This window comes from Marmota monax, unplaced genomic scaffold, assembly GCF_021218885.2.
Source record: "Marmota monax isolate L192 unplaced genomic scaffold, Marmota_monax_Labrador192_F-V1.1 WCK01_AAM20220418_F8-fsc00021, whole genome shotgun sequence".
NCBI lineage: Eukaryota > Metazoa > Chordata > Mammalia > Rodentia > Sciuridae > Marmota > Marmota monax.
This window is the reverse complement of record NW_026695228.1, coordinates 19,676,935-19,700,127: the sequence shown is the minus strand read 5'-3', so window position 1 is coordinate 19,700,127 and position 23,193 is coordinate 19,676,935. Positions and strand designations below refer to the sequence as shown.

Sequence of the window (23,193 nt, the reverse complement as noted above, 5' to 3'; positions counted from 1 at the left end):
GAAGTTTTTACGTGGCTATTGCAAATGTCTATGTATTTTTTTAATGGCCCACCCTGGATTCCAGGTTCACTCCAGTAGCTAATTTTATCTGCTTCGCCAAATGCAGAGTTCTCAGGAGCCCAAGTAGATGAATGCTGGCATTGAGAGATTGTCCAAAGGACAGGAATGAACTCAGTTTGAAACCTGAGTAACTTGTAACTACTTCGTGTCCACATACAAGTCTCAAACTAAAAACATGGGGAGAGCTTGACTGAAGTGGAGTTCTGAAATATAGGCTGAACTCCAGTTTGGTTTAGCATGTCAACAGGTTCTTCCTTCTGACTTTGCTAGAACTGCAGTTCACTTTACAGTTTAACTTAAGGCGGTCTCTCTCCTGTTCTTTTCCATCTGGGTCTTACTTAATTTGAGTCCTTTGTGAAGACTCCTACCGAGGCTATAATTTGAGTTCTAAATCTGTCGGTGGACCATGTGGACACAAGTTTCAACTCGAGCTATTTTCTTCTGTGGAGAGGCGGTTGGAGAGTTTCCTGGGCCCTTTGCTCCTGGGATAGTCAAGTCCAGGCAGGATGCTGCTACAGACCTTTTACTCTTCTACTGCCTCTTCCTGGTCAGCTGTAGGCACAGCCCTGAGGTGAAGAGGAAAGATGGCGGGGACCTTGGGGCTTAGACTGTCCTGAGATGAGTGCAGAGATGTGAAATGAAAACCATAGGAGGGGCTGGGTTTGTGGCTCAGTGGTAGAGTGCTTGTCTAGCATGTTTGAGGCACTGGGTTTGATTCTCAGCAGCGCATATAAATAAATAAAACAAAGGTCCATTGACAACTGAAAACAAAAACAAAACAAACAGGACTGTGGGATAGAGTGATAAAAAGGGAACCTGGTGTCTTTGAAGTCAGAAGGACTGCCTTAGTCTGTTTTTTTTTTTTTTTGTTACTGTAATGAAATACCTGAGGTAGGCTACATTGTAAAGAAAAGAGGTTTATTTTGGCTCATTTTGGAGGTGCAAAGGCTCATATCCTGTGATAGTTTTCTTCTGGTAGAGTCCCAAGATGGTACAGAGCATCATGTGTCAAGAAACGGGATCATTCCATGCATATGTGTTTGTGGCTTCTCTCTCTCTCTCTCTCTCTCTCTCTTTTAAGTCCCCAGGAGTTAATCATGGGGACTCCACTCTAACTCTAATCATTTTTCAAAGGTCCTACTTCTAAACATCATAGTTGGATTAAATTCCCATCCTCTTAGTACATCACAATGGGGCTTAAATTTAAACATGGCAAGCCTTGGGGGGATGCTCAAACCATATCCAAACCATAGCAAGGTAGTCCTTCTTTCTTGAGACTTCCCTCCTCATTATCTGAGGGAGAAAGTCTTCCCTCATTTATCCTTGGAGTCCCCAACTTTAGGGTTCTCCTGTTTCTGTTTGTAGCACCCACTTCTCTCTCCCTATTGTGAAGGGAAAGATTAGGTTCTGGTTGTGCCCTTCCTGGTTGTGTGGCTTTGGACAAGTTATGGCACAAAATTAACACGTTTGTAAATATTTGAGGGAAAACATGCTATGAGTTGTGTGAGGGCACCTATTGCTGTGAGATGCTTCTTAGATGAATGAGTGAATCCGAAATAATGAACTGGAAGCACCTAGCACAACCCCCCATATATGATTGACATGCAATAAGCATTGGTTATGTTGCACATGATATTAGGGTCCTGGTCTGGACTCCCAGACCAGGAAGTGATTGACATTCTGCCAAAGCTAAATGTCCCTGAAGAGAAAAAAGCTTGATTAATCTGTTGGAAAACCCACTGTCCCATGAGTCTCTTTGTAAAAGTTTTTCTGTGTTCATCTCACTAGATGTGAGATAAATTTTGCTATGTGGGCTATTTGTATTTGCCTTGTCTTTGGCATCTCCCTCTGTCAAATGGGTGTAATTTGAGAGTTAAGGGCAAGTAGGGAGAAGTATTACTCTAATTAGACCATAGGCAAAATAGAAGATTATAAGAACTGAAGAATTGTGGGAAGAAAAAAATAGGTGAACATAAACTTAAAGAATCTTATCCATATTTTGAGACTGCTTGATTGAGAGATATGCAGGAGTTACCTGGTGAGTGATCTGTTCTTACACTTTGAAAGATGAACTGTTCTTTCATGGTAACAGATCAGATTTGGGAACAAAAGACTGGGAAAGCGGTGTACAAAGGCATTTGACGCCACACAATAATAGTACTTGGAGAGGGCCAGTGTATGGCTTAGTGCCCTCAAGAAGATCAGAATTCATTCCCTCACTCCTGGAACTAGGGTCTATTAGAGCTGTAGTGATAATAACAGCTCTTTTGGGTTTGGGGAGTGAAGGCAATACTGGGGTTGGAGGGGAATGGCAGTGGATTGGGAACAAGGTGATCAGTACACTCTATCTATCTATCTATCTGTCTATTTATTTATTTATTTATTAATTTTTTTTTTTTTAAATATTTATTTTTTAGTTTTCGGCGGACACAACATCTTTGTTTGTATGTGGTGCTGAGGATCGAACCCGGGCCGCACGCATGCCAGGCAAGCGCGCCACCGCTCGAGCCACATCCCCAGCCCCTGTGTCTATTTATTTTTAAGAGGGCTTTTGCTTAGCAATTAGTGAAAGCCCTAGAATCATGACAGGTGAATTGGGCCTAGCCTTCTTCACTTCTTAGTATGGGGACAGATGGAACTCTGACTCTGCCCCTGATGGATAAAACCTGGGGGGAAATAACGGGTGAAAATCTGAACTAGGCCCCTAGTGGGCTGCTCCTAAGTTTGAAAAAAAAATGGTTTTGTTCCTGGAATTATTAACCCCCTCCCAACATACAAAATGACTTTGTTATTGAAGCAAAGGAAAATTTACTAAACTTAAATATGTGTGAATTCTTTTTTTTTCCTTTTTGAACTGGGGATCAAACCCCAGGGCCTTGACTTCAATTCTTTTAAGGATACATATTCCACTATATGAGAAAGAAGCAAAGTTTATTATTTTAAAAATTTAAAAAATAAGGTAAACAACTTTAAAGTGATCTCTCTCCTCTTTGAAATAATGCTGTCTCTTGTGTACCACAGACTTCACTCTGGTAGATGGTGGCGCCACCACTGTGTCTCTATCTAACAGGAAGTTAAAAATTTTTTTTTTCTTTTTAATTGAAGGAACCTTACAGCAATAAAAGACCTTGGATAGTTAGAAATAATATTGATCTAGGTACATTTATTTAATGTAATGTATTATGGTTATCCATTGGTGGGCAGGTTTAAAAGGCATGTGGGTCCAAACACTGGTCAGCTTCTAACTCTGGCTGATAAACTGTTGATTTATATAACTGAAATAGCTAGGAAGTCAGGGTTTCCTTCCTGTTGGAGACAGCACTGGGGGCATTCAATCCCTATGGGATCTTGATGATAAGAAATAAGCTGACCTCTTTTGGAAATGGGATAAAACTACTGTATGGAATGGTTTCACCCAAATGAATGGATGGTGTTATTTTTAATTTCTAGTATCAAGTTTTGCTTTATCATCTCTGACACCTTTGTTTATAATGGTATGGTTGTTTGAATAGAGTTTTTTCTTCTAAACTGGCTTATAAGGGACATATGAGCACTCAAATAAGAGTTTTACTTATGACAGCTTCTGTCATAAGTAAAGCTCTTATTTGAGTGCTCATATGTCCCTTATAAATATAAATAAATAAATAAATATTTATTTTATAATAAATAATAAATATTCATTTTTATTAAATAAATAAATAAATAAATTTGTAATTAACTTATTTATTTAGTGCTGGGGATTGAACCCAGGGCCTTATACGTGTTAGGTAGATGCTCTACCACTGAGTTACATCCCCAGCCCAGCCCTTTTTCTTTCTTCCTGTTAGGGTCAAACCCAGGTCCTTGAAAATGAGTGTTTAAAAATGTAACTTAAATTGGATTAAACATTTGAAAGTGTTAAATCTTCTGGTTGATGTGACTTCCTATGTCAGTAAAAATTCAGCAACAAATGTTTGCATGTCTGAGATGCGTGTGCAGGTGCTGGGGTCTAGTAGTGAGCAGAATTGTTGCAGTGGGCCCTCCGGGACCTTGCATCCCATTTGAAGACAAGAAAATAAACGAATGAACTAATATTGTGGGGTCTCTTTGGGAATCTCCCTAAATACTGCAGCTGGTGTCATTGAGAGCCTGGGGTGGAGTTTCTTGGAGCTTTAGAAGCAAAACCTCCTTACCTCTTTTAATTTCCTCTCTAAACTTATTTCCTCCCTCTAAAAGGAGGCAGAAATTATGGCATTTTTCCCAGTTGATTGTTGGCTGTTGGCAGTAGTTGATCCATGATGACTGTGGCCGTAAACTTGGAGAATTGAGAGTCTGGGATGGTCACCATGGGGAATATTTTCAGCTTTTCTTTTCTTTTTTTTAAGAGCGAGAGAGAGAATTTTAATATTTATTTATTTATTTTTTAGTTTTCGGCGGACACAACATCATTATTTGTATGTGGTGCTGAGGATCGAACCCGGGCCGCACGCATGCCAGGCGAGCGCGCTACCGCTTGAGCCACATCCCCAGCCCCAGCTTTGCTTTTCTTGACGTTGGTAGTGAGTGGTGTGTGTTTTTGGAGTCCTGTGGCATTTCTTCATGGCAATGCATGAATAGCTCTAAAACCCCTTTTTGCTTTGCTTGAAATTGTGTGTGTATGTGTGTGTGTTTGGTATCAGGGACTGAACCTAGAGGTACTTAATCACTGAGCCACATCCTCAGCCCATTTTTATTTTTCATTTTGAGACGGGGTCTCACTAAGTTGCTGAGGTTGTCCTCAAACTTGTGATCATTCTGCCTCAGTCTCTGAGTCACTGGGATTACAGGTATGTGCCACTGCACCTGGCTGAAATATTTTTTGTTTTGAGACAGGGTCTGGGTCTCATAGTGTTGTCCAGGCTGGTCTTGAACTCCTGGGCTCAAGTGATCCTCTTACCTTAGCCTCCTCAGTAGCTGGGCCACCACATTTGGCTTGCTTGAAATCTTTTTTTTTTTTTTTTGGGCACTGGGGATTAAACCCAGTTTGCTAAGTTATATCCCCAGCCCTTTTTGAGTCTCACTAAGTTGCTTGAGGCCTTGCTAAATTGCTGAGGTTGACCTTCAATTTACCATCTTCCTGCTTCAGCCTCCTGAGCTGCTGGGATTATAGGCAAGAGCCATCATGCTTGGCTGCTTGAAATCATAAAAAAAGAAAAAAAAAATTCAGAGAGGGAGGCGCTTGGCTGTTGTTGATCACATAGGAAAAGTGAGATTTCCAATAGATGATTGTTTTGTCATGTATTGGTAGATTCTTTGTGCATGGGGTTTATTTTGTCCTAATGTTCCCTCTTCCACTGGGACTGGGAAGATGCCATGTATTTATATATTAATTTGCAATTTGGGGGATTGAACCTAGCGGTGATCTACCATTGAGTTACACGCTCAGTCCTTGGGACAGGGTCTTCCTAAGTTGCAGAGACTGGCCTTGAACTTTTGTTCCATCCTCCTGCCTCAGTAACTGTGCTTCCTGAGTAACTGTTATCATAGGCATCCACCACTGTGCAGTGCCTGGCTGAGAAGGTGCTATTTTGACTTTCCCATATTAGGGCGAAGTTAGAAATCTTAGATTTGATGTGTTGTCCCACCCCCACCCACCAGACTTGGAATTGAACTCAGGGCCTCAACATGTTAGGCAAGTGCTCTGCCACTGAATTATACCTTCAGCCCTTTCTTAAGATTTGATATTAATCCACATAGGCCAATTATTTAACAGGTGATTTTCTTAGGTAGATGGATCTGTGAGGGGTGGAGTCAGAGAGTAGGGCTAGATTCTCATTTAGGGCACAGAGGGGAAAGGGAGGAGAGTGTTATAATGAGAGTTCTGGTAGTCTGTTCTGCCTGCCTCCACTCTCAAGTAATGACTCTGGAGTTGGAGAGACAGGCTTAGGCCGGAAGTGGATGTGGACAAATAATGCAACTGTGCATGTGACCAGGCTCCCACCTCTGGGCTCCTGCTGCCCTTGGGAAGTAGATGCTTGCTCCGTCTTCACTTCCTGTTCTTTCTCTCTCTTGGCTTAGTACTTGGGCCCCAGTTTGAACATAGAAAATATGTTCAAGTACTCCTTTTTTTTCTTGTAAGTGGCTTACCTTTAGAGCTGGAAGCCACCTGTGGATTTTCACTGGGCAGTTCTTGCGGCTCGGCTAATATACACACAGTACAGAAGCCTATTTGGCAAGATGGCCAACGGGATAGTTTCCTGTCACATTTTCATAATGTTGCTCTCAGGAGCTTATCTTCTCCCAGGGCTGTCCTGGAGGTGTATATAGAACTTAGAGAAACAGAGAGCAGATAGGTGTTTCAGCAAGAGTGTACTCTTGAAGAATGGTTTGTAGTTATTTATGTCTGTTTGTGTGCAAAGGTACTGTGGAAGTCACTATGTGCAGTAGAAACTTTAGAGCCAGAAAACTTTGGGTTTGAGTCAGGATTCCATAACTTCCTGGCCTGTGACCTCAGGAAAATGGCCTAAGTACAAGTGGCCTAATTTTTTTTATCCTTAGGTTCTTGATCTGTGGTATGGGCATGGTAAACAAACAAGTGGCCAGATTATTGTAGGTGTCTGGTAAATGTATTGTTACAGAATTATATCAAGGCTGACTGTCCCTCTTGAGGTTGGCATTCAGGTTTGGACAGGTATCTTCAGCAGTTAATACTGCTTAAGAGCAAGCTCATCCATGTTGGGACTCAGGCTGGACATGTCTGAGAGCTGTTGTTGTGGAGGTTCCTGGGTTGACTTATTTTTCCTAGTGAAATCCCTCTGTTCATTGCAGCAATATCACCTTAGGATACTTGCTATATGGACTTGCAATGCCTTCTGAAGCATGATGGGGTAAATGAGGGAAAAACTGAATAGCTAAACTCCATGTGGCTGCATATCTATTAGCAAAAGCCTACCTTCTAAAGATATGGAAATGCTAATTTAACTTGCTAGGGGTTAGGCATTTGGCTGGAGATAGGAGCTCATAGGCTACCAAGAAAAGACAGGTGCAAGAACCAGTAAGTGCAGCAGAATGCTACAGTTGAATGGAGGAAGGAGGAGGGATAGGGAGAAACTACTTGTTAGGTGGCTAGGCATTCTGGTGCAAGGAATTGTGTGGGTGGCAAGGAACTGCAAGTAAAAACAGCCAGGTAAGTTCTCTCAATTTTATGAGGTATCCTCATCTTAAAATCAGAGTTAGAACAGAGCACTTCAGCAAGAAAAGCTGAAGTTACTCAAAAGTAGAAAGTCTTATAAAATGTGCCATAATAGGGCTGGGGTAGAGCACTTGCCTAGCATGTGTGAGCCATTGGGTTTGATTCTCAGCACTGCCTATAAGTAAGTGAATAAAATAAAGGTTTATCAGCATCCAAAAAATATTTTAAAAAATGTGCCATAATTGAATCCAAGCTGGGCACCATGGTGCACACCTATAATCTCAGCAATTAGGAAATCTGAGGCAGGGGATTGCAAGTTTGTGGCCAGCCTCAGCAATTTAGAGACCTTGTCTCAAAATAAAAAATAAACAGGCCAGATGTGGTAGCCTGTAATCCCAGTGGCTTGGGAGGCTGAGACAGGAGGATCACAAATTCAAAGCCAGCCTCAGCAATGGTGAGGCATTAAGTGATTCAGTGAGACCCTATCTCTAAATAAAGTATGTTTTAGCTGGGCACATTTTTTTTTTTTTTTTTTTTAAGAGAGAGAGAGGGAGAGAGAGAATTCTAATATTTATTTATTTATTTATTTTAGTTTTCGGCAGACACAACATCTTTGTTTGTATGTGGTACTGAGGATCGAATCCGGGCCGCATGCATGCCAGGTGAGCGAGCTGGGCACATTTTTCATTACAGTGGCTGTAATCCCAGTGACTCAGGAGGCCAAGGCAGGAGGATTGCAAGTTTGAGGCCAGCCCCAGCAATTTAGCGAGGCAGGCCCTAAGTAAATTATGAGACCCTGTCTCAAAATTAAAAAAAAAAAAAAATCCCCCTATACTGGGGATTAAACTCTGGTATGCTTAATCACTGAGCCACTACAGCCCCTCCTTTTTAAAAAAATTGCTTAGGGCTGCTTCACCAAGTTGTTGAGGCTGGCTTCAAACTTGCAAACCTTCTGCCTCAGCCTCCCCAATCTCTGGATTTTCAGATGTGTGCCACTGGGTTGACCTTCAGCTGGTCTAAAATCTTAACACATAAGAATAATTTTTAAACTTTCATGATGTTTTCAAGCTTTAGGATTTATTTTTAACCTCTCAAAGTATCCCTATGGAAGTTTGACTTTTGACCTAAATTTGAAATGAAAAATTTTCCCGAACCAAGAGGTAGTGAAATATAGGCCTGATTAGGCCTTCAAGAGGGTGTGGTTCTTTGTTATCACTCTGTGAAGGAAAAAATAAATCTAGAAAGACCCTCCACCTCTATGGGGGAGGGGGGCTACCTATCCTATTAGAAAAATACTTTGGAGGAATGTTTTTCCTCTTTAGAAAACAGTAAGTTGGACAGTTTGCCAGTTTAACAACTGGGGTGTGAACTGGATGCCGTTTTCCTTTTTGTCTAAACTAAGGATGTTTACTGGCAGACCCAGGGATGATGTGACTAACACTCTTTCTTTGCAGAGCAGGTTTGAATAGGCTGATATCTATACTCAAGACTGGCAGCCTTTTTAAAATTTTAATAGTACTTTCTGCTTTTTCTTCTTTTAATTTCTTAATTCATAGGACACATAGTTTACTTACTAACTTTTCAAAGACTTAGCATTGATCTAGATTAGGTGGGAACATATGTAGACACAAAAGAGATATTCCTTGCCAACTAGTGAGACAGCAGATGAAGACAGTGGGAGATGCACTTCTGGCTCACAAGAGTTCTGAGCTGGCTCGGGTTGTGGCTCAGTGGTAAAGCTGCTTGCTTGCCCAGCATGTGTGAGGCACTGGGTTCGATTCTCAGCACCACATATAAATAAATGAATAAAGCCCATCATCAAAAAAATATACAAAAAAAAAAAAAAAGACTTCTGAACAATTTGTGCTTAACCCTTTAGGGAAGTGTTTGTGCTCAGAACCCTATAGGAGCAGGAGGGACATCATCAGGGCTACCCAAAGACTCCTGTGGAAGGAACTGCCTAACTTAAAAATAAATAAATAAAGGTATAAAAATTTTTCAAAGAAATCTTCCTTTCTCCTTCCTTTCTTTATTTCCTTCTTTCTGTCTTTCTTTTCCTTTCATTTTGTTTTTTAATTAGAGGTTGAATCCAGGAATGCTTAACCAGTGAGCAACATCCCCAGCCCTTTTCTTTAAAAAATTGAGAGAGGGACTCACTTAAGTTGCTTAGGATCTCACTAAGTTTCTGAGGCTAGCTTTAAACTTGCTTTAGCCTCCTGAGTGCTGGGATTACAGGTGTGCACCACTGCCCAGCTCAAAGAAATTTTCTCATAAAAAAGTATAATACCATAAACATTCATTCACTAGGTGATGCTACTCCTTTTCAGGCCATTTGACACTGCATCCAGGCTTTGGCCAATTTCTGCTATAAAAGGAGACATAAACATGGAATTAGGCTCCAGTTTTTTTCTTCAGTTTCTCAACTGTGTAGGAAAGGGCTGAGATGGTGTTTAGAAGTTTATCTAATAGTATATTTGGAAGATAGACAATTTTACAGTGGTTAGGGTGTAAGGAGGCCTGACTACTGTTAGCAAGGATTTGGTCTATGAAAGATATGAAGCTTAAAATGAGTTTGAAAGAAGAATTTAAATAACAAGTGTTTGTGTGTGAGTATGTGTGATTCAAATTGTAAGGTCCTTATGTATGCTAGGCAAGTGCTGGGGTCACAGCCCAGCCCACAAGTATTTTTAAAGTACTTTATTTATTTATTTGAGGTGCTGAGAATTGAACTTACCTCAGACATTTCTAGGCAAGGACTCTACCACTGAGCTACAACCCCAGCTGTACAACTTACTCCCCCCTCATATACCTTTATTTATTTATTTGTTTATTTATTTATTTATTTATCTATCTATTTATTTATTTTTTTAATGTGGTTCTGAAGATGGAACCCAGTGTCTCATGCGTGCTAGGCAAGTGCTTTACTACGGAGCTACAAATGCAGCCTGAACAACTTACTCTTAAGGCCAGGGGAAAGCTGAGAAAAACATGATTCTAGCCCAAGTCATTTCTTAGTTTCTTCAGGTTTAGAATGTGCAGGTGATTGCATCATATTTCATAATCACTAGCTGAACTGTTTGCTATTTAGTCTATACTAGGCATCCAGGCAGCAAGGATTTTAGTCCAAGCAGCTAAGCCTAATCAAGGACCCACAAACAGGCCTGGATTCACTGCCATTTGTCACTTTATCCATCTATACACCTGGTTTTCTTATCACATAAATAAACCCTGTAGCCACTTCACCTTTGCCCACTATCCCCCATTCCCTGACTTCCTCACCTGGAGAAGCTGCCACTGACCTTTGGAGCAGCCCACTTGTCACCAGTGCATAACTCAGACCACAGGGATGTGTCATTAATATGTTACAGCTGATACCTCCCTCTTTAATACAGGGTAGTTTGTCACTCTCGTGACTCACAGAAGGCTTGCCAGCTCAGGCTCTGGAATCCTTACATTCATCTCAAGTCTCAGGTCTCTATCCTGACCACCCTCTACTCCGTTTTAGTTAATTAAGTTGGCATTAATCAAGACTCATGTAAGGAGCCATGAAGTAATATTTTGCTTGTATTGCTTTAATATACACCATCTGATTAATCATCACAGCATGAAGCAGTTCTTAAAATATACAACCACTGTATTAGAGTGAAAATTCTAAATATTTGCTCTAATCTATCCTTGCACATGGCATTTGGGAAGTATCTGAATTCCTATAGCAAGTTTGAGAATAAGAATGTTTTTGTTTGGTGTTTGAATTTGAACATTTGCATTTCTTTGTAGCAAAGCAAGTTGCTGACAAAAAAACAAAACAAAACAAAAACCAACAACTGGGTCACAGAAACCTTTAGAAGTAATCAATTTATATTTTGTATCATTTTTAGGTTGAGGAATGCTTCTCTTTTGGTCCAGGGGAGGTTGTACCAGATGTTTATTTTATTTTATTTTTTAATATCTTTATTTTACATTTATATGGGGCTGAGGATCGTACCCTGTGCCTCATACATGCTAGGCGAGCATTCTATCACTAAACCACAACCCCAGCCCTGTACCAGATGTTGTATTAAGCATTTAGAAGATTTTGGGGAGGAATCAATGAAAAAAGTTGCCAGGTGTGTGAAACTAGATACAATTAAAAGGGGGCTTTTGGGAACTTCCTGTTTAGGAGGGGTCATATAGCAGAAAAACAATTTTGTAAAACTTAGGTTCTAAGTGAAACGTTTTTCTAGATAAGGGGAGACACCCAATCGTGGGAATTACATTCTTGTTCAAATGAACTACAATACGAAATATTAGAGTATGTTGCAAGTGGTAAAAATATATTTAGGGAACTTTAAAATTGTATATATGTATGGCGTATTATAAAAAAATTAAATCACTACTCTTCAGGAGTCTAGGCATCTCATCATAAATTGCTTAAATTGGAAAAAGAACACGGAAAGAGTCTGTTCTGGTGATTCTTTGCCTTGAAAGAGCCTTGTGATACTAGGTTTCTCGAACTTTATACTTTCCCTACTGAAATTGTATTTTCTCTTTATATAGTTTAACATCTCCAAAGCCCAATTCTTTTTCAGGTTAGACTGTGTTTCCCCTGTGTCGCTGGAGAGGGAAGGATGCAGATTTGTCTTCTTTGGGGGAGGGAGGGTGTTCATCTTCTCTTAGAGGCACTGGGGTCGGGGCAGCTGATTGGGAGGCAATTCGAAGAGAGCAGTCATCCCCAAGTGTCTTCAGGTGGGTGGATTCTTTCTTAATAGAATTCCGTTCACCGTGCTGAAAAAGTTATTGTTCACCTGATCCACACCCCCCATCCGAAAGAAACCGTGGTCGAAGTTCCCCAGAGGGGAATTTCCGTGTGACGACCCCACGAGGACGGTATTCTAACCCCCGTTTCAGAGGTTGCAGAGTTGTTAGAGGTTGCCCAGCTCAGCTGGAGCTAGGTCAGAAGTGAGCGCGTCGTGAGTCAGCCTTGGGCGCGGCCCTCCCGGCTACTCCATGGGGCGACAACCCCTCCGCCTGTGGAGGGCGCTGGGACTCAACCAGTACCGAACCCGCCCGAGCCCGCGTGGGAAATCAAATAGTCTACCAAGCGCCGCAAGGGAGCGCGATGGGGAGGGGCGGCGCTTCCGGGGCGGGACCAGCCTGCCTCGCTCCGCCCTCCTAGCCGCCAAGGCCCGCCTTCTACGCCGTAGAGCCCCTCCCATCGGCCCCTCCCCGCCCATCCAGGCCCCGCCCATCGCCCGCCGGGCCCCGCCCAGCCGGGCGCGGGCGGGCGGCGTCGCCTTTAAGAGCTCCCCGGTGTTTTGGGGGCCGCGGGCCGGGCGCGCTGACCTGGTGCGCATGTCCCGGGCGGTGACGCCGGCGCCGGGCTCCATGTGTGCGGCCGAGGGGCGCATTATCTGGCCGGCGGCGCGGGCGGGCGGGCGGACCGGCGGAGCGAGCGCCGCGGGCCCGGGCGGCCCCACTGGCGTAGCGAACACGCACGGCCCGGCGCCCCCGGCCCCTCCGCCGCCCGGCCCCGCGGGCGACCCCGGACCCGAAGCCCCGCGAACCCGCGCGTTGCCCTAGGGCCCGGCGGATCCGCGGCCCGGTAAGTTCCTGACCAAACTTGGCTGGGGGCGGGGGCTAGAGATGGGGTGCGGGTACGCGTTGGAGACTTGAGCGGCGTAGGCGGCGCGGACCAGTCAGGGTCCTAGGGTCTTGGGGTCAGTGGGGGACCCCCAGGTGAGCGTGGAAAAGTGAGAGCAAGCTAGTTCTACTCCTTGTATTCCGGGAGCGTCTTTCTTGTGTTGCCCCAGAAAGTTCCCGGCTCCGACGCTGCCCGGGCACGTGGGGGCCTGGCGGGGCGGGGGTCCCGGAAAGTCGCAGCGTCTCCCGGCTTCCTCCTGCGCTTCCTCCGGGGCCAGGGAGGGGCCGGGCCGCGAGGCGCCGCTTCGGAGCAGTCGGGACGAGTGGGGGGGCGGCGGGCGGGTGGCACGTGGGCGCTCGGGGCGGGGGTCCCTCGCAGGGGGCGGGGGTCCCAGGCGGGCAGGCTGCGGCGCTGAACCCCGCGGCGGTGGCGGCGGCGACGGATCCCGTGTCAGAATAAGAGTCCCCGCGCGCCCACGCCTGCAGGGCCGGCCCTCCCCCCCCCCTTCCCCTGCTCGCGCCCTTCCTGCTTGACCCCCGGGAGCCGCGGGACCCTTCCCCCTCCCTGGGCTTCATCTTTTTTCAAGGCCCTACACTTTAAATTTGCCTCACCATTTAGGAGATGGCTCTGTTGATTTCTTTCTTTCCCACCTGGAATGGGTTGGCATCAGTGACTAGACAGCAGCAGCTGGCCTTTTAAAGGGATTATTGCCAAGAATCGGAATTGATCACTTCAACAAGGAAAGGCTTATAGGCAGGGCCGCAGCGACAGTCGGACACTTGGTTGTGCACACACAGACTAAGAAAGGAATGGGGATCCCTCCCTTAGGAACTGAATGACAACCCTTGAATGCATGTTTCTGCCCTGCCTTGGGAATTTTGCAGAGTGCTTAATTTTGAATAACTTGACCCAGAATCTTTAGGTCTGTAGTTCATCCTTAAGAGCTTTGGATTCTTTGGAACAAAGTCCGGGTGAGTCACCTGAGCCTTGAATTTTTCTTTTCCATACCCATTTACTTCTTTCATTTTTCTTGGAGTACACAGCGCTCCTTACATCTCTGGTTCTGTGTGCCCATTCACACAGTGACACCTCCTGGTTACAGTAGCACAGAGAAACCAAGGGACAGACAGTCCTCTGTGCTGTTGTCTCAGCCTTGGACTTATCCTGTTCTGTTGATGTACTTTTTCTTTGGTAGTAGTTACAAGTTTTCTTTTGAGCTAGATTACATGAAGAATGCTTGCTGGCAGCAGTTTGTTAATATGTGCTAGTATCAGTAGCTTGTTGGACCTGACTGCAAGCTTTGGAGGAGGGCTCATTCTCTGATTGTCCCCCAGATTTGAGTGCCTACTGTCTGCTAAGTCTACCACAGACATATTTGGTACCTATAATGATCCTGTGTTTGGTGGTATAATCTCCACTTTATAGGTGAGAAAATTGGGACTCTTAAGAGGCCCAAGGCTGCTGAGTAGGGGGGCAGAGCAGCGTTTGAACTTTGGCTTGGAGCTCTAGAGCCCATGAATGTTGCTGTGTTCAAGCCCACTGCATGAGCATTTCCCAGGAGCTCTTGAAATTAGATGAGGCAGTTTTCTTATCTAGGCTCTTGTGCATCTCTGCATGGAAGTGGGAGATGATCTGGTGGTGTGGGGACACCATTGTAGTCCTGCTTTGTCCTTGGAAAATAGAAATGTCTGTTCTGCTGCCTTTAAGGAGTGGAGCCATGGAGTTACTTCTTTGCATTTCACTTCGTAGGTTTTGGAGTTAGAGAAAGTTGGTTATTCTCTAGAGGAAGCAGTTTAGAGTGTGGGAATTTTGAGAATCATTTTCTAGACTCTTCTCCCTTCACTTACTAACTCCCCGCTTCATCTTTTATTCCTTATTTGTTCTCTAAAGTTCTTTAAAATTTTTTTTTTTTTTTTTTTAGTTATGGTTGGACACATACCTTTATTTCATTTTATGTGCTGCTGAGGATCAAACCCAGCACCCCACCTTTACTAGATGAGCTCTCTATCGCTGAGCCACAACCTCAGCCCCTAAAGTTCTGAAGCTGATATTTACAAGGATTCCTTTTCATCTTGGAAGTAGGATAAGAAAATGGGAAGATTTGTGTATTATTGATAGGCGTACATTGTTATTTTCACTTAGATTACATCATTTTTTCTAGTGTCTGGTCATCTCTAATAATGCAGTATCATTTGGCAGATCCTGCAATCTTATATTTTGAAAATGAGGGGGAAAATGCTACACGGAAAGGAAAAAAATCTTGGAAGGACTTGTACAAAAAGTGGATTAGGATTAGCAGGAGTTCTCCCTGACTTAAAATTTTTGGGGGGTATTTCTATTTTTTTTGTGTGTATATGTGTGTTTAATAAACATTTTTGAGTAACGAAACACATTTTAAAGACTTAAATTCTTAACTTTTTGGTAGCTTCTCTGACTTGTTTTGCGTCACTTATTTTATGAATTTTTGGCATTCCAATAAGTGATTTGTGGATTTATTCAATGCATATTGGCATACATACTGTGCCTCCGGCACTGTGCAAAGAATCCCTGCTTGGTGGAGTTCACAGTGAGACTAGTGGGTGAAGAATAGTAATTCATCTTATAAACACGGGGAAACTAACAGGGGCCAAAGAGAGGAGGACACTGTGACTTTCTCATAGGAGTGTCACAGGATGAGGGGAGGTTAAGTAGGTAAAGAGAAAGAGAGAAGAGTTTCTGGCAGGAGAGTGCTTGACCTGAAGGAAGATCGTTGAGTTGGAGCAGAGAGAGACATAAGAATAGATGGGCAGGCTGGAGGTCAGGTGGGCAGACTGCTGGGTCTCCCTGGGATGAGATAGCGTCTAGGATTTCCCCTGAGAGTAGTGGGACCTCATGGAAGGGGATAGGACAAGGAAGGGGCGGGTCGGGTTAAGCTTAAAGCCAGGACTTCTTTGGGTCTTTGCAGAGGATTGAAGGATGCCTCTAAAGGATATATAGGTGGGGAAACCGTGAAAACCATTTTGAAAACCATTTTGAAGCGTTGATTTTTTAAAATTACTTGTTCTCTTGGGAAAAAAATTAAGATCAACTTACAGAGTCTTGGATATGGATATGTCAATTCCCAGCAGGCAAAATGTAGTGGTCCTTACCAGTGAATTCAGTTAAATTAATAATAATAATAATGATAATAATAATGATAATGTTGTTAATGTTAAGTGAATTCAGTTAATCAGCATACATTAACATCTGAAAGCATGGGCACCTCATTATGCTTGCCTGGAGAAGTCAGTACCTGCTTGGACTCCTGGTGTTCCTGTGCCATCAAGTGGAATAGGCAGGGCTATTTTTTCTACACCTTTCTCTCTCCTGATAATTGAGTTAATTTATGCACATTGTAGAAAACTGGGAAGATTGTGTACTAGGCTAGTAGGTGAATTCTTCAGGAGAAAGCTGTTCTGGAGTAATTGAGCATCATAGGAGATTTCCTCCTACCCATCTTGTCTTGGGGTTGGGAAGTGCTACAGAACCAGAAGAACAAGTTGTCAGTGTCATAGTTTGAGGCTTACAGAACTATGTTGCCTATTAAGTGTGGTCATTAGAATGGATGCTCATGAGTTATCTGAATTGTTTCAGAAGGTAACTGAGTCTGGCCTCAGATTGCCATTCTTTTCATGTAATGTAACTTATTTTATGTGCTAACTGTGCAAAGCTACCTCTCTGAATTGAATTAGAAAGGCAATGTGTTAAGATTGGCATAAAAAGTAAGGGGTCTTGAATTAATTAATTACAATGAGACTGGTGTTCTCAAAAACCAAAATCCTGACTGAGGACAGATCCTACCTGCTTGTAGATTCCCACAGAGATCTAGGACTTTTTAGTAGAGAGAATGTCTTTGGCCCATCCCCCACCCTGTGCTTTCCAGGCTGTATTTGTGACCTCTTTTTGACTGATGAAAATGTAGGTTAGTCTTTTAGAAGACAAAGGAACTTATTGGAATAGAGTACCTGCAGGTAGCCTCAGGAATTGACTGGGAATTCTCAGAAACCCTCCAGGGTTTGGGGTAAAGGGCTTCAGTCTCAAGGTCCCCAGATTGGCACAGCCAGGACTACTTGTAGTTTCTCCATGTACTATACTCATGTTCTCTCTCTTCACCTTCCCAAAGGTATCCTGTGTTTCATGGATGACTTGTTTCCTGTTCTGATTCCTGGTTCTCTTAGGTTCTTTAATATAAAAGGGCTGAAGATATGATATCTATGTGTGAAGAGTAGAGAACCACATCTGAGACAGGATAGTTAGGATGTGCTGGCTAGAGATGGGAAGAGCCCAAGTGGGGGCTCCCAGTAGGTTAAGGTAGGAGTTACAGGCGAGAGATTTGAGGTTGTAAGACCTTGAGGCTACTTGTCTTCAAAGAGAGACAGGTGGAGCTGTGAGCTGGGGGAGGGGAGGGGAGGGGAGGGTCTGGCTTTGTGGGATTACAGAGAAAGTCTGCTTGTTTGAGGGATTTGTTGAAGAATCCTTTCGTCCTTCTTGCAGTTCTCTCTGGACCTGGTATTGCCTGGCTTGCCTTACTGGTCAGACCTTTCTGTTTGAATTTGAAACTTAACTCAGCCTAAATCAGGTGGTGCCTTTGAGTACACTTAAAGAATACTGCTACATTATAGTGTGGCGGCTCCTCCTGTGCCAGGGAGCAGCCTCCCTGGCACAGTCCAGTGCTGCCTACTGTTTGCCAGGTGAGGCTGTGGTCCTATTAGTGAACAGCAGGTTCCTGCAGGAGTCTTGCTTGACTCTGGTTTAGCCTCCCCCTTCCTGGGTGTGAACTTCTCAGACTACTTTCTAGCAACTCACCTCTGCCCTTTGATTTCTATTTCTGTAGGGTGGGTGGTGTTTACTATCTACTTTTGGAGGCTGTGTTGGGAGTGAGATAGCAAACGCAAATGGTCTACCCCTGTGCCTAATGTGTTTCAAAGGTGGGAGTTAATGGTGTCTTCCATTATGGCCAGAATGGATGAGCCATAGCCCAAAAAGCATTAACAACTACTGCACTTCTTGTGCGTGAAGCATCTCCATATTCATAGAACTGTCTGCTGTGTGTCCTTTGGAGCCTTACCTCAACTTTGTGCCATAGCCTGTACCTACATTCCAGATGTAAGATGGCAAAGTCCCCTTCAAGGAAACACTTGCAAGTGTCATTTTACCATTATTCTGCAGTTGAGACTTGGCTTCACCTTTTCTGATTTCAAACTGTGTATGTTTTCCTCTAGTCTCAGGGTTCCCCTAGTGACATCAAATGGCTGGGTTGGTTGTGTCCCGCCAAGGAAAGGAGGTAGCCTCTTTCCTGGCTCTGTGCCTACCAAACCCAGTATCCTGACTTCCAGGGACAGTCTTTCTGTCTGTTAAATGGGAAGTTGTTTGCCAGGAAGATCTGTCATGGGATCCTGTCTTTAGGAGCCAAGAGGGGCCCCTGCCCCTCTGATTTTATCACTGCAGAGACTCTGGCCAGGGTTTGAAGTAGGTTGTTGGTTGTGCATTTGTGACAAATGGGAAAGCCAAGGTCCATCTTGTCCTTCTTCAGAACTTCCCTTTTAGACTTAACAGCTCCCTAGCCAGCTTGGGAGTCCGACAGATCTGACTTTGCCACTGAATGCTTTCATATCTCTCTTCAACTTTAGTTGGCTCACCTGGCTCACTAGGCCTCAGCTTTTGCATGAGTTGATGGAACAGTATCTTTGCCTTCATAGGATAGCTATGAGGACAAGTGGAAAATGTTTGCAAGTTGTTGGAGTGTCCCAACCTTTGCTTCTCGATTCATCGTGAAGCCAAAGTTCCTTCTCCCCGCTAATGACAACTACACAGCTGTCCCCTAGTTTTCCATCTCAGTTATCATGCATGCACAGTGAAACATTGAAGAGCTAGGTTTTCTTTTCTTTCTTTCCTTTTTTTTTTTTTTTCTTTCGGTACAGGGGATTAAACCCAGGTGCACTCTTATCGGTTAACTGCATTTCCCAGCTCTTTTTTTTTTTTTTTTCAAATTTTGATTTTGAGACAGGGCCTTGCTAAGTTGCCCAGCCTGGCTTCAAATTTGTGATCATCCTGTCTCAGCTTCTTGAGTAACTGAAATTATAGGCACAGAACAAATGTGCCTGGCTAGGTTTTCTTTAAAACAACATCCCACTGTAAGCTAGCAATTTGGGGGTCTTTGGAGCTCACTGTAAGGGATTCTCACCTAAAATATCATCAGATTGTCTGCAAGGAAACAAAAAAACCTTGTGACCCTAAACTTGTGCATCTACTCTCATTTCCTCCAGTCACAACTGGTTTGTGCCTTTGAGTCAGGGGCTGTTAAATTATATTGAACACATTCTTAACCTTAGAGGTGGTTGATTACCATGACCTTGGAGGTGAGCAGATTTCAGGCCAGTGTTTTCTGTCACTTGAGTTTCTAGTTGTAGAGTTTTATAGTAGCGACAACAGACTTAGTTTTTTCTTTCTTTTTTGTACCAGGGGGTGAACCTAGGGACACTTAACCATGGAGCCACATCTCTACCGTTATCTATCTGTCTATCTATCTATCTATTTATTTTTAGTTGTAGTTAGACACAATATTTTATTTTTATGTGGTGCTGAGGATCAAACCCAGGACCTCACGTGTGCTAGCCGAGTGCTGAGCCACTATCCCAGCCCCCCCTTATTTATTTTTTATTTTGGGACAGGGTCTTGCTAATATGCTTAGGGTCTTGCCGAGTTGCTTAGGGTCTCGCTAAGTTGAAGAGGCTGGCTTTGAACTTGCCATCCTCCTGCCTCAACCTCCCCAGCCACTGGGATTACAGGTGTGCGCCACCATGCCTGGCTAGACTTTTAGTTTTCTTATGTGTTTTGTACAGGCTCACCCTGCCGGCAAGTTCTGGAAACTTTGGTGTAGCCACTCTCCATTTGTATCTGTAGAGGAAATAACATTTTTCAGTGGTGAAGCCTGATGATTTGAGAAAAAAGAGCGGCGGACTGAATTCTTGTTTTGAAAGCATTGATTGGATTGGGGCTGGGGATGTGGCTCAAGCGGTAGCGCGCTCGCCTGGCATGCGTGCGGCCCGGGTTCGATCCTCAGCACAACATACAAACAAAGATGTTGTTTCCGCCGATAACTAAAAAAATAAATATTAAAAAAAAAAAGAAAGAAAGAAAGAAAGAAAGAAAGCATTGATTGGATCACTTGGCCTGTGATGTTTTCAGGACTTGATGGAATACCTGTACTTCATTTTCTGTTTAATACCATATCCCTGGGCTTGTTAAGGGTTAATGCCAACCCCCTTCAATGGTAATTTTTTTTCAGAGGATGCCAGGACTTCCACTTTGGGATTTGATTACATTCACTTGAACCTTTTTGGTGAACTAATCATCCCAGTAGTTTGTATGTTGGTCATCTCTGTCTCCTGCCTCCCTTCCTCAAACCTGTAGTGAAGTTCTTTTTTTTTTTTAAATAGTTTTAGTTGTAGATGGATGCAATACCTACCTACCTTCCTTCCTTTCTTGTGGTGAGGATTGAACCCAGTGCCTCACATGTGCTAGGTGAGCTCTACCACTGAGCTACAACCCCAGCCCTGTAGTGAAGTTCTGTTGAGTCTTTTTGTCTCATTTACAACAGTACAGTGTTATTTCCTGATGCTAAATTCTGTGGAAAAGATTGAGAGTCTTAGATGTTAGTCATAGAAGGATCCAGGTCTGGTGGGTTTTTTTTGTACTGGGGATTGAACCCAGGGACGCCTTAGTTACATTTCTAGCCCTTATTCACTTTTGGTCTCACTAAGTTGCTTAGGGCCATGCTGAATTGTTGAGGTTGGCTTAAAATTCCTCTCCTGCCTCAGCCTTATAAATTGCTGGGATTATAGGAATGCACTAGAGTGCCTGGCCCAGGTTTGCTTTTGAAGTTGTCTTGGTATTAATGTACTGAGTATGGATTGTAGTGTCTTTGTAGCCTTACTGTCAATTTGTATTTGTCAAGCCATAGCATTAGAAATGTAACTATATATGGTAGTTGGGCAGCAGACAAATCTAGGATTCACCTGGGACTTGCTTCTTCTGTTCTGCTGAATTCAACACCTGGCACATGGACTTCAGTCTGAGCCACATAACTCCTTTGTGTTACTGCGTGTGACTTGGAGCCCAAGTGGAAGAGTGGCCTGCCCAATATTGACTTGAAGGAACAAGAACATAACTCTGTTTCTGGAGCTTTCCTAGTCTTTTTGATCTCCATGTTCTTATTGATTTCTTCATGACTTTGTTAATTTTGTTTTGTTTTAGTTTCCTTACTTAATTTACGGAGGTCCATTGGCCACTTTCCTTCCTTGGGGCCTTCTCTTTTTTTGAGCCCTGAGGTTATCATGGGTGTCTAAGGTGAGGATGGGACAGGATGCGGAGAGGAAGAACTGACTGAGGGCTGTCTTTGAAAAATAAAAGTGTGGGGCTGGGCTCTAGCTTAGTGATAGAGCACTTGCTTAGCATGTGAGAGGCCCCCAGCACCACAAAAAACAGAACCAAAAAGACCAGCAGGGTTTTCTGTCCTGGAATAGAGTAGGTGATCGTTTTAAATTTTAAAAGCGTAAAACTGCTTTTCTCTCTCTATTACTTAAAAAGCAATTGCACTTGTAGACGTCCTTCAGGTGATATGTGGGTGACCATTTCAAGATCCAATAGCATTTCATTGAAGTTGGCAGGGAGCAGACCACATATCAGATCCCACACTGGGCTTCCCTGGTCAGCTGTGCAAGTCCAGGGCAAGAATGAGGCCTTTACATTTTGCTAAGGATGCTGGCTGCTAAAAACATTAAGGGGAGTTATTTTTCATATACCATTTATTTATTCATTCATTCATTCATTCATTCTTTTGTTTATTTTATAAGTTGTTGTTAGACATTTATTTATATGTGGTGCTGAGAATCGAACCCAGTGCCTCGAACCTTGCTTGCCAGGCAAGTGTACTACTGCTGAGCCCCAGCCCCTTGCGTACCCTTTATATGTGGAAGAGTCTCTTCTGACTGCTGGTGTGGTTTTAACAGTATCACAGGACAGCTGGTTAAGGGGATTAAATAGATTTTATTCAGAGAAGGTGTGGTGGAAAGTCAAGCTTTCTTGGCTCAGAATTGGAAGGGTGGCCTTTCGTGCTGCTAGCACTGTTGAGCACAGGCTTGCTCTCATGCCCTTGGAGAGTATGGAAGGGGTTCCTTTTTCCAGAAATAAGATCAGGTGGCCATGCCACAAAGGGCAGCAAAAGTGGATGGGTGGCTATTTGGGGAAGGAGCTCAGTATTGAGTGAGCAGCTCAGAGACATACTTACACCCACCTTCTGTGAAGTTTAAGGTAATGGGAGCTCATCCACTCTGTTGCTTTGGTTTATTGCAGAAGGGAAAAGGAAACAAAAATTGCTTAGAAAAATTAGTGTGACTTCCATCTGTTCAGCTCCTGAGTCTGTGAACCACTTACTATTAACTTTTTTTTGGTATTGATGATTGAATCCAGGGGTGCTTTACCACTGAGCTACATTCCTAGTCCTTTTTATTTTTTGAGACAGTGTCTTGCTAAGTTGTTGAGGCTGACCTGTACTTGGGATCCTCCTGCCTCAGCCTCCTGAGTCTCTGGGATTAGAGGCATATGCTACTGCACCTGGCTCATTGTTGGTTATGTTTAATTTTTTTTTTCAGTGCTGTGGATATAATTCAGAGCCTTATTTGTGCTATGCAAGCCTTCTACCACTGTGTTTACATACCCATATGGTTTAAGTTATTTCAAAAAGTGAATTTACTGATGTTTAAGAGCCTGTGCTATAAAGCTTAAATGAAGTGAGGATTTCCTTCCCATAGGAATAAATATAACTTAATAAAACTAGCTCAAGAAGGGGGCGGGGAAATAGCCTATGCTATACCAGTAGGTGCCCCAAAGAGTGAAATGCAGCCCAAATGTTGCATCACCACACTATGAAATGACCAAAGTAGGAGATATGTTATTAGAAGTGGGATTCTTTAAGCAGAACTTTTTAGCTGGTGGGCTAGGATGGGTGATAGAAATGTAGAGATGTCTTTGTGGCCAGGCAGCCTCAGTCCTCAGCTCTTCAGGCTGTAACTAACATTGTTTTACTCCAGTGTGTGCTATACAAATTGGATTTTTAAATTATTATTATTATCATTTTTTTTTTGGTATTTGGTGTTGTACCGAGGGCCTTGCACATCCTCCAGGACAAGTGCTTTACACTGATCTGCCCTTCCAACCTTTTGTTTATGTCTCACTAAGTTGCTCAAGTTGACCTTAAATTTGCCATCCTCCTGCCTCAGCCTCCTGATTAGCTGGGATTACTAGCTACTGGTAGTTGTGCACTACCATGCCTGGCTCAAAAAGG

The 23,193-nt window shown here is 43.4% G+C and overlaps 1 protein-coding gene across 13 annotated transcripts in view; it reads left to right on the top strand.

The window, feature by feature from the left end:
• Gatad2a (GATA zinc finger domain containing 2A) overlaps window positions 1-23,193 on the top strand; it is a 110,486-nt gene that overhangs the window by 2,288 nt on the left and 85,005 nt on the right. For 4 of the 13 annotated variants that reach the window (XM_046436804.2, XM_046436800.2, XM_058576534.1 and 1 more), the window contains exon 1: window positions 12,667-12,791. The exons of 6 other annotated variants lie outside the window; for them this stretch is intronic. The gene's annotated coding sequence lies outside the window, so the exon portion shown is untranslated. Of the gene's footprint in view, window positions 1-12,663; window positions 12,792-23,193 lie in introns of those variants that run through there. 3 more of the 13 variants (XM_046436801.2, XM_046436808.2, XM_046436798.2) reach the window with 3 other exon arrangements.